The following is an 11,322-nucleotide window of genomic DNA, read 5'->3' as shown; positions in this document are numbered from 1 at the left end:
AGTTTTGGTTAAATTTTAATGAATTAGCTAGCTAGCTAAAATATATGTGGAGTGTTTTTACAGATTACACAATATTATCATACATCCTTCTCAGTGCATATTTTATTCTTTTTACTGTCCCTCTTCGTTAGGCAATGCAATATAGTCTGCTGGGCAGTGCTTCCTCCCACCCACAAACAACTCCCCTGTGTGCAGGACTTCACAAAGGTTTCTCATTAAACCCACCCCTTTCTGAACAGACATAAAAGGAACAGAAACGTTGTGATTTCACTCTGTTCCTGACACAGAATGGATCTGCGAATCTCTGTCGTTCTTCTTTTCGTTTTTCTCACTGGAGGTACAAAAAAACAGCTAGTATTGATTGTATTATTAGGTACACAGAGGTCACTGAATCTCTCTCTCTCTGTCTTAAAGGATATTCGCTCAGGTGTTTCTCGTGCATACCTGATTGGTCGGGTTATTGTGAAGCAACAGAGCAAATATGTCCAGCTGGATCTTCTTCCTGTAAAAAAATAGATCACATAGAACGTAAGTCAAGCATAAAGTGGAAATTTACTGTTGTATTTTACTCAAAGTTATAATTTGTAGTAGAAGTATATATGTTAATCTCATCACATAATTGCAATTATTTGCCTATTTCAAGAGGAACATGTTTTCTTTGTTTCTTTTTTTCCTTTATAAAGATAGTTTTGCAAACCTTTTTGGAGCTAACCCTGTGAAGTCTGTATCTAAACATTGTGCATATTGGTGTACACCTGGGACTGAACATTATTTTGGAGGGGCAGATGACACCCACTGCTGTAACACTGACCTTTGCAATGCAGCAGGTATTGGCCTTTTGACTGTGCTAATTTACATTTACATGTAGGCCTATTCATATAGCAGTTGCCTTTTTCCACAACAATTATTATGTTATCAAACACAAGTGATTGTTCATAAGGAGCACAATATCAAATTTCAAGATAGCTGAAAAGTTTAAAGCTAGAACAGAATGAAAAGGAGAAGCTTATGAATAACTCAGGTGCTGTAGTGTTAATTAACAATAATTTCTTTGTCATCTTAATTAGATGGAGTGTATAAGGGAAGCTTCCTCCTGCTCTTCTCTCCTCTGCTCTCCTATTTCCTGTTTCAGTGAGTCCAGATGCACTTCAGATTCTACAGACCATCACAAAAACTCAATATGATACACAGTCTGATGCATTGCTATACTTTACTGAATAAAGCTTGTTTGTTGCTCTGATGTTCTTTGATAGCATGATTTGAGCAACTCAAAAATATGCATTTTAATATTAAACAAATATACTGTATCATCGTGAGCAGGTTCTCTTTATAGCCAAATAATTATTGATAAAAGAATCAAAACGCAAACATTTCCTTCATTAACAAGAAAATTACATACTTTTAGACTGTACAAGAGAAAATATGCTTTTTCATTTGGAAACCCACTTATCTGTAAATCATGAAAATGTGCCCCAGATAGCAACTTTGTGTCGGCCTAGATCCAGCCCACATCTGGCACATGTGGAATGATGATCTGAGCCACATGTGGCGTGAATGATGGCACTTGGGTGGACCGCTCCTAATTGCCAGATCTGGGCCACAAGCAGGCCATAGAAATGCCACATGTCAGCCAACAACAAAGAAATAAACTAGAACTGGACCTTATCTGATCCACAAAACCTTATATATTATTTATAGAGTCATCTCAGCATTAACAAGCAGAATCATTGAAGGAAAGAAGTAAACACATTGCATGCGCCAGATGTGGGCTGGATCTGGGCTTTTGGTTGTTCAACTAGTAGGTTAATCAATCAAAGGTTTGAATTACTTTGAAACAAAACCACTAAAATCCACAAGTGCTCACATTTACCTTTAAGACATTCAGCCTATAAAAAGACATTTGTCCAGAGACATTTGTCAGTACATTTAAAATGTATTTGTCCAGTTTCTTGTTAGTTAATAGTGCTTCACTAGAGTATAAATAATTTTTTCCTGTGTAGTTATTCATTAATGACGGAACATTTTCTCTAAGAAACATTTTTCACACTTTTTATGAGACATTACCTGTACGAATATTACTACAGATCTCTGATCAGCTTCAGACTTCATCTCTTACCATACTAAGAACAGAGACTTTCAGGTAAGATGTGATTTTAAACCAGTATGAACAGGAAGTAAGTAAAGCTTTTTTATTGCACCTTTTAAAACTGTGTTTACAAAGTGCTTTACAGAAGAGAAATACTCAGAAAAAAAAAAAAAATACCCATATAGAAATAAAATCAAACAAAATAGAACAATAAAATAAATCAAGGAACAGCCCTAGTGAACAAATGTGTTCTGAGATGCTTTTTAAAAGTGCACAGAGTTTCATAGTTTAGGACTGAAATAACTAAAGGGTGACTCACCAGTTTTTTGCACAACAAACAAATTACTATTTGATGTTCAGATCGATCTTGCTGGAGTACATTTAGTCAACAAATAAGAACAGGGCAGTTCCATGAAGACATTTAAAGGAACACTCCACTTTTTTTGAAAATTATGCTGGAATGAGAGTATAGTTCCTAGCCATATCGGCCTAGAAAATCGCAACTTTTCATTTTCCGTCGGTCTTAGTACACGATGTAACTACAGAAGAGTCAAGTTTTAAATAGGAAAAATATTGAAACTCTTTGGTCATTTTTGAGCGAGATGCTAACGGTCTAATCAGAATCAATGAACTATGCTAAGCTATGCTAAAAGTGCTACCGCCAGACCTGGAGATCGGCTGAATGGATTCGAAAACGGTAAAACTCAACTGTTTAACTCTAGGGGAGTTGGAAAATGAGCCTATTTTCAAAAAAAAGTGGAATGTTCCTTTAAAGGCTAACTGCCACCAATACAGTACTAATAAAGGCAATTCGACCCCCTATTCTAAAGTGAAAGTTAAATCCTCCTTAATTATGACACTTATTAGTGATATTCAAGTTTATTGACCAGAAAAAGCCAATAATTAAGGCTAAACTGCCAGTAGTAATAAAGGAAATTTGTATAGGACATGTATGAGTCACAAAATAAGAATACAGAAAGGGCTTTTTTTAGAAGAATTTTTATGCTGGTTGAACAAGTAACATTGTAATTATAAATGAAATTGCAAATAATACTAAGATTCATTAAACTAACAAGAAAATGCCATATTATGTTTCATACAAAAAATAAAAAGACACTATCCTTTTACTCACAAATAGTGAAGAACACAGAACAATTAGAACAAAACAATAGTAATAAGACAGTTCGACATTAGATGTTTTTGTTCAGAACGAGTATTTCAAACAGAAGAGTGGAATTGGAGACCTTTAAACAAACAAGCAAAGGTTTGCTTTAAACAAGCAAACTTCAGAGATGGAGCTTCCGCCAAGCCTTAATCAAAGCTACGCTGCAAGGGTAGAAGCTCATCATTTTCTTTCATTTCTTCAGTTTTTGCTTTGTTGAAATAGACATCAATGCATTGCACACTTTTGCAAATTCAATGAGCGTTTCCTTGTTAGATGATTTTTTAATCTCCTGGTAAAAACCAGGATCTGCAATTGAAGCCGTTGAAGCAATGGTTCCTCTATCACCCCATGCTGATGGAAGGCTGTAGACATTGTTCTAACTTTTTTGAAAGTCTTCAGCACTTCTTTGTACTGTTTGACTACTTCCTCTGGCATTCTGGCTGGAAGAGAAAAACAGTCAATGGACTAAATAAACATTTAATAAGAAAAGGCAATAAAACTTTCAAGACACCAAAATGGAGTTTTTAGCTCCTTGACAAATTCATCTCTGACTGCTCACTGTTGAATTAAACTGCTAAAATCTTACAGGTGCTTCAATAATATAACACATCATATAAACCATGATGCAGTTTCTGATGGTTAGTATATCACAGTTTAGTATTTTTATCATCATTGAAATTAGGAAGGTAAGCAACAGTCTCTCACGCAGACACGGTTGGTTTCATTTCATTTGAAAAAATGACAGAAAGAAGTGAGGTTTTACAACTGAGTGCTGAGAGAAATTGAATTCAAACGAAAAATGAATTAAAGTGAACTGAAGGGAACTGTCTTAACCCTAACCCTAGCTCTATAGTAAGTCCACTTGAATGAAACTTGAGTGAATTCAGACACTGAGTGCGCCGGAAGGGCTGCCGATTTCACATAGTTTGTGCTGCTGTTTACTAATCATTTGTAACTTAGCAAACTATAGTAGCAATGAATATTTATATTGAACTCTGGCATGAAAACTAGCATGTGCAAACCTTAATTAAATGATTTCATGATCAATTAAAAAGGAATTTATACCTGAATGATATTATACTGGAATGAATGGATTCTGTAATATTCTCTGTAAGATTATACTTCTGTATGTTCTCTATTTCTGTAGAGCTGGACATTTTAATAATGATCAAATGACTTGGATTTGATTGATGAAGATCTGGCATGATCTTGGATTGTTCAGTTCTTCAACGCTCATCCTGGACTTGCTGCCGTAGCAACAGGTCCGTAAGCTCAAACCTGCTCATGAGCAGCTTATTTCATGTAAACAGGATTAGATTGCGTCTTTTTAAGTGGAATTGATACTTAAAATCTGTCCCAGCCACTGCTACTTTATTTCAAGAGTACTCTACTTATCTGGGGACAATAATTTAAAATTATAATAATTTACAAATTAATTTGAAAATAATACTATAATGTTGTGTAGTCTATAATAGACACAGCTAGTTATACTCACTGAAAGATTTATTCGTGATGGAATAATTGTTTTACAGTTGTATCATGAGTCTCACACATGCTGTACAGTTATTCTGAGCCGTGCATTCATTTGAACGGGTGACGCTATTATGGGAGTGGCTTGATGCAGCGCAGGAGATGCAGATAACTTGATCTGGACTTGAATTAATTTTTAAATAAAACTTTAATTAATGCTGTCACATAAAAAATCTGCTTCACAGATAAAATTAGAAGAATTGCGAATTGCAACATTGAAATAAAAATGTACGACTGTACAAATGGTTGTGAATCTAAATAATTGGGAATCATGTAAAAAAAAATTAATTTATCTTAAATTTATCTTTTATAACATTTATGTCGCAATGTCATGTTGTTCGCTTGGCTGTTTCATTATAAAGGTCCTAAAGTTTTTCGTCAGGTGTCTTTTCTAATTATATGATGTTACGTTGCTGTCTTGCCACCAGCCAATCATTGCATTGCTGATCGTGGTTTTGAGTATTGATACATTGCTGAGGGAGACAGTGCAGTTAGATTGTGTGTATCTGGACAGGTGATTCTGAATCTCTGAAACATCCTCACGCACTGCTTCAATGATCAGGGAGAATCAGGTATGACGATCGGCTCAGAGTTTTATATCAGGGAGGAACAAGGTTAGTGAAATCTTCAAAACTAATTTTCTTTATTGTTTGTCAAGGTGATAAATGCATATTTGGACACTTTGAGGTTAAAAACAACAGCAAAGCTAACACTGGCTTCAGTGTTTCAGTATTTCCACCTTCATGCCTCTGCTTTGGGAATGTGACAGATTTGATACCTGGATGTTTGAAAAGGTGATTATGACTAGTGTAAATGTTTATATTTTACTCATTAACACTGGTAGTGACTAGTTTGTAATGTGAACACAGAGGGAATATTCATTGGATTTGGAAAAACTGCTTTTTTAGAAATTCATTCAGGAATTGTTGCATTAATTGAGCTGATGGCGTAGAGTATAAGGAGATTAGAAGTATTAATTTTAACCTTGTATATGACTGAATCATTTACTCAGGAGGTATAATGTCTGTGAGGTTCAGGAAGACAAGAATTGGGAGGATTCTGGAGAAATGGTGAAGTGAAACAAAGACAAAGGAGAACAAAGGAGACTCATGAAAACATACTAAAAGTCTCTGAATAACAAAACATAACTGACAATCAGATCATGTATTTTTAGTAATTAAAGTATTGTTATTAAATGTCAGAAACTCTCCTGAAGGAATGGATTATATTCACATGCAGCTGACGATTCATTCAACATTCAGACATTTCAAATATTCATCATCAATTACAATCTGATCTCTTGTGTTTTATTATTTGAGCACAAACAACAGAGAAAAATCACATGAATTATGACAATGACATGTTTTTCATGAATCATGTTTGTGAAAGGCACTTTTCAACTGAAAGGTGATTTTGACAGTAATATCAGAGATTGATGTGAATCTGCAATAAAAACTGATTTCCATCAGCACAAGTAAAGGCTGAGAAAAGAACAGATTCACAACTTCACTCATATATCTATCTATATGAGGATTTATCACACAAACACTTTTATTACACACATTTATTCGGACATGATATTTCAGTGTCAGTATTAATGTAATGAAGAGACTCTATAACATCTCACTGTCACTGATTCATCATCAGCTCAAAGCATTATGGGAAGAATCTCTCTACAGTCTATTCTGATTCATCTACAGTTTCACTGATGATACAGTATGATAAACCCTAAACCCAGGATAGAGGGGTTGAGTGAATGTGGTCTGGACTGTGTGAATGAGTCTCATTGTGTCTCCAGAGACGCTGTAGAAGGACAGAGTTCCTGCACTGTGATCCACATACACTCCTGTTCTATAGTGATTCACATTCATGATGGACTTTACAGAGAGATCAGTGTCTTTGTTATTGTGTATGAATGAATAACTGGAGGAAGAGCAGTACAAACTCTAGGACTGATCATTATATCCAAACACACACTCATCACCCCGTCCCTTCCTGCCGATGCTCTTATATGACACTGATATATGCACATATCCTCTCCAGTCAATCTCCCAGTAACAGCGTCGATCACACACACTCTCTCTACACAACACCTGAGGATAATGATCAAATCTGTCTGGATGATCACACTGTAACAAATTTCTGTAGTTTTCACAGCATTATTACTGTAAAATGAATAAATCCTTACTGTAGAACCTGTATACAGCATGTTGCTGTAAATCTGCAAAGCATCATGGTTAAATTTTAATGGTGGGTAAATTCTACAGTAAATTAATTTTTTGCTGTGAATCACAATAAAGAAATTTTTAGCAGGACTTTTTTCAGCAGCAGAAACTGAGGAGACTCCACAATTTCTTTAGGATTTGACTTCAACAAGGTAACTTTGCTCATATTTTGCAATGTTAGGTTAATTTACCAGGAGAGAGATGCAGAGAGCGGCACTAGTAATCCATATCATTACAAACAACTGTTTGCTCATGTAAATTTGATTTTTTTTTTTTTATCTGTCAATATTTGATAGCGTCATCAGTTTGGTGGAGTAACATTGTTGGATAAAAGTAAACTGGAACTCTATGCACATGCACATGCATGTGTGTTAGCAAAGTGCGCTAGCCGTTTCTTCTTGTTTTTCTAGCTATGGCATGATGAATCAAAAACTGAAGCGGGCTGAAGTAAAACGCAGCAACAGGTAAGGATTTTAAACAGCACAACATTTTTCAAAGAATCATGTTTTTCTGAGCTTCTTTGCCAGGCAAAATACAGCAGCTACATAGAATAGATGCTAGCTTTTTTAAGTGAACTCCTACCTTGTGGAAGCATAATATGCTATTGTATTGTCATTGTGTTTGTTTTTAACTGTCACGGGACCCTTCATTTACTGTTTAACTCCTTTCTTTCAGGCTGCATCAAAGAAACCACGACAGTCATTTCAGGTATGTACTAACTATGCATACGATATGTCGAGTCGTGCTTTATAGAGAAGAGAAATGAGCATTATAATATATGGTGACTGGTTCAGCGAGTTTTGTCGTGGAAACTGATCGATATGGAACTTCATTGATATAAAATGGATATGATGAACTACGTACATCGTTGTGTTGTGGCCAATCGATGTGTTGTCATGACCTCAAGATCATATGTTCTCAAGGCCAAAAGTTTAGTGTAAAAAAACCTACATGACCATATAGCAACATGCTTTTCATTTGTTTCTATAGTAACTGTCATTAATTCATTTGGTTTCAGCTGTGTTTGATTTATTAGTCTCGTTTGTATTAACTAGTTAAGTTGTGCCTTGTCTCCATTCTCTGTTTGGTGTTACAATTATGTTAAGGTGTGTCACACTGCCTGTTTAGTGGATAGGCTTGCCTTTGAGGGATTTATTAAACTTGGTATTGGATTTATATTTAATGCTGCAGTAGTCTTTTTCTGTCTGCCGGCACACACACCCATTGTGTGACAATAATATTGTATAATTGTTACAATACGTGGTTAGGAAAGTCACAAAGACGAGGAAACATTCAAGGACAGACTTTAATGATGGATGCTTAGAAAACAGGAATAAAAAGAAATGCTATCCGTCACAAGAACTGATGAAGACTAAGGGTAAACTGAGGGCTTATAAGCATGAACAAACAAAGGGACCTACTAATATAATTAATGAGACAACAGGTGAACAGAATGATTAATCAAAACAGACTGAGAATGATTTACGTTTATGCAGAAATATAATAACATAATGGTTTGTATTTAAAAACAAACAAACAAACAAACATCTATTTCGTGTCGTTATGTGTAGCGAGTTGGCTCATGTGTTCGAAGTTTCACGCTTCAGAACTTCCGTTAAGGGGAAGGAACTTTCCCATTCAGGAATAAAGTCGGTATTAAGGATTTTGAAGCTTAAAATTCTACAGTTTTTGAATTATATTTACTTTCTGTTTTTTACTGTAATAATAAACACAGTAAAAACGAGTTACTGTGATTCGATTTACAGTTACTATTTTGTTACTGTGTTTATTATTACAGTAAAATTATACTGTATAATAATAAACAGTAACAAAATAGTTACTGTGATTACATTTACAGTAAACATACTGTGGAACAGAACACGGCAACTTACTTGCTAATTGCTGCCAGCAAGTTATCGTACATTTTACAGTTTTCTTTTTACAGTGCAGGGATTGGACTCGGGCAGAAATTATGTTCATGGATGTGTCGCCGGCGCTGCTTCCGCTTTTCCGGTCATGAGTATGAGGTAACACAGCTCTGTTTATTATATTAGATACATTTGAGTGTGTTGAAAATGATGTTATAACATTATAACGGCTGCTGTGAGACACTGTTACACACTGCAATAAGATAGATCAATTTTAGAATATCATATTAAATATTGGATGGCTTGTGTTGATAAATGGCTTGCAATTAATTTAAAAACTTATTGTATGATGGAGAAAATTCTGTATTACTGTTACTAAAATAAAGCTGCATCTGATTATGCTATGTTAACTACTTCACAAAATAGTGTTTTTCTCTGAGGCATGGTAAAGCATGGTACTCGAACAAAATCAAGAAAATTAGATTTAAACAATAAGACTAAACGTGCTGAGCTATATAACAAACATTTGTTTTCTGTCTATAAATATATCAAAACAGTTGTTCCCTCATCTATTAAAACGTGTAAATATTAAAGCATCTTTGGTGTTTCCATGGTTTCTACAAAATAAAACCGGAAACCGAGGATAACGCGGGTATGACGCAATTGACATGCGACTCCTCACACGTCCCGGAGCCTTGGTTAAAATTGCAATTCTCTCTCGATTTACAAATAGTTGGAAACATTTGGGATATTGTAAGTACTCAAGTGAACAAAATATATAACACTGGCCTAGTGGTTTTTGGATATTTTACTGCAAAAATCTTACATATTGCACCTTCAACTTGTGTACAGAATTTTTTTTTTTTTTTTTAAATTAGTAATTAAAGCATTGCCTAGACAAAACAATGGAAAGGCACAACATATGTATCCTCGTTTGGCCCATATGCATTTTGAATGTTATAAAGTTTATAATGCTTAAAATCATCAGCTTTCACAACAGAATCAAACTCATTTCCATCAACAACTCTGAATGCATAACAATGCTCAATGAAGAGCTCTGTAACAAGTTTTTTAACCACAAAATAAACATTTTCACCCGACACAAGAATGTTGGTGATTTTACAGAATACTGGCAGCTCATCTTTTATCTCTGTGCATATAGCAAGATCAGCTCTATATTCAGTGTCATCAAGTTTAGTCCAACTGCTAGAGTAAATGTCTGTCTGTACTGTGATTTGCAAAGCATTTGCCAAGTCTTCACCATTTTCATAGTCACTTAGAGAGAAATAGTCCAAATAGTCCATTGGTCCAAATTCTTTCCGCTGTAAACTGAGCGTTTCCCAGTGACTTCCTATTGCCATTTGATGTTTTTTCACAAGCGACTTTGTGATGTTCTTTTAGCATGTTTTTGAAAAGTTTATCACCTCAAATCACGTGCTCCAAAAGTGCAAACAAAGTGTAATGATGGGTCGGCAGAGCGGGGATCCATTTGCAAGCTTTATTAAGAACAGTAGTTACACAGGTAGACAGGGGCAAAGGCAGGAACATAAACAAGGACAGGCAATGGTCGAGGCAGGCGGCAGACAAACAGAATCAGGGTACAGGCAAGGATCAGGGCAGGCAGCAAACAATCACAGTCCAGGAAACAGGCAAAGATCAGGGCAGGCAGCAAGGGTCACAGAGAATAAACAATCCAACGGTACCAGGGTAAACAGTCCACAAGAAAACGCTCAGAGTTGATCACCGGGGCAAATCAAGACTTCGCAAAGGGTGGGGGTGGGGGTGGGGGTGGGGGTGTGTGGGGGTGTGTGTGTGGGTGGGTGGGTGGGTGTGTGTGTGTGTGTGTGTGTGTGTGTGTGTGTGTGTCTTAAATAGTCCAGGTAATGATCTGCAGGTGTGTGTGGCAACTGATGATTGGTGCATGTGATTGGAAGGGAGGATTATGGGAAATGGAGTCCAGGAACTGACAGGAACAGACAGTGATCGTGACACAAAGGTTCTATTTTCCTTATGCACGAAGGATAATGGACCATCAAATGATGCTTTGGTGTTAACCTTTTCTGAGGGTACACCAATTTAAAAATCAAGTGTTTCAAAAAAACAGTCATGCCATAAGTAATAACAGGGGAAAAGACAATATTAATAATGTGCAGTAAGATGAACAACAAGTTCCAGATTGGATTTCCTGGAGGCACAAGGTCACCAAAAAGTAAGGGTGTGTTTCACACCAAACAGAGTGTCTGTATAGAATTAAATCCAATGGAATTTCCACAATGTTCCAACTTGACAAAAATCAGTGGGACGAAAAACTGAACAAGGAACATGAATTTTGTCCAAATGTTTTCTAAACCCAGAGTATGTGGAAAATTGCTTTTGGCAATGTTGTTGACTGCGAACAAGTCTACATTTAAAAGTGGGTTAGAAGGCATGTTATTAAGAACAGTAGTT

The 11,322-nt window shown here is 35.8% G+C and overlaps 2 long non-coding RNA genes across 4 annotated transcripts; both read left to right on the top strand.

Moving 5' to 3' along the window:
- The first annotated feature begins 225 nt into the window (after positions 1-225).
- Positions 226-5,310, top strand: LOC127508918 (uncharacterized). 3 transcript variants are annotated; one of them, XR_007928967.1, is made up of 6 exons: positions 243-337; positions 415-528; positions 684-827; positions 1,068-2,140; positions 4,399-4,513; positions 5,296-5,310. It is a non-coding gene; the product is annotated as an uncharacterized LOC127508918 (long non-coding RNA). The 3 variants fall into 3 exon arrangements; XR_007928966.1 differs by having other exon boundaries at positions 1,068-4,513; XR_007928965.1 differs by lacking the exons at positions 4,399-4,513; positions 5,296-5,310 and having other exon boundaries at positions 226-337; positions 1,068-1,240.
- Positions 5,311-6,880: 1,570 nt separating this feature from the next.
- LOC127508934 (uncharacterized) lies at positions 6,881-10,637 on the top strand. Its single transcript, XR_007929000.1, has 3 exons — positions 6,881-7,470; positions 7,682-7,714; positions 8,952-10,637. It is a non-coding gene; the product is annotated as an uncharacterized LOC127508934 (long non-coding RNA).
- Positions 10,638-11,322: the final 685 nt, after the last annotated feature.

Source organism: Ctenopharyngodon idella, chromosome 3, assembly GCF_019924925.1.
Source record: "Ctenopharyngodon idella isolate HZGC_01 chromosome 3, HZGC01, whole genome shotgun sequence".
In the NCBI taxonomy this organism is placed as follows: Eukaryota; Metazoa; Chordata; class Actinopteri; order Cypriniformes; family Xenocyprididae; genus Ctenopharyngodon; species Ctenopharyngodon idella.
Note: the sequence above shows the minus strand (reverse complement) of the source record. Positions and strands in the feature narration are given on the sequence as shown.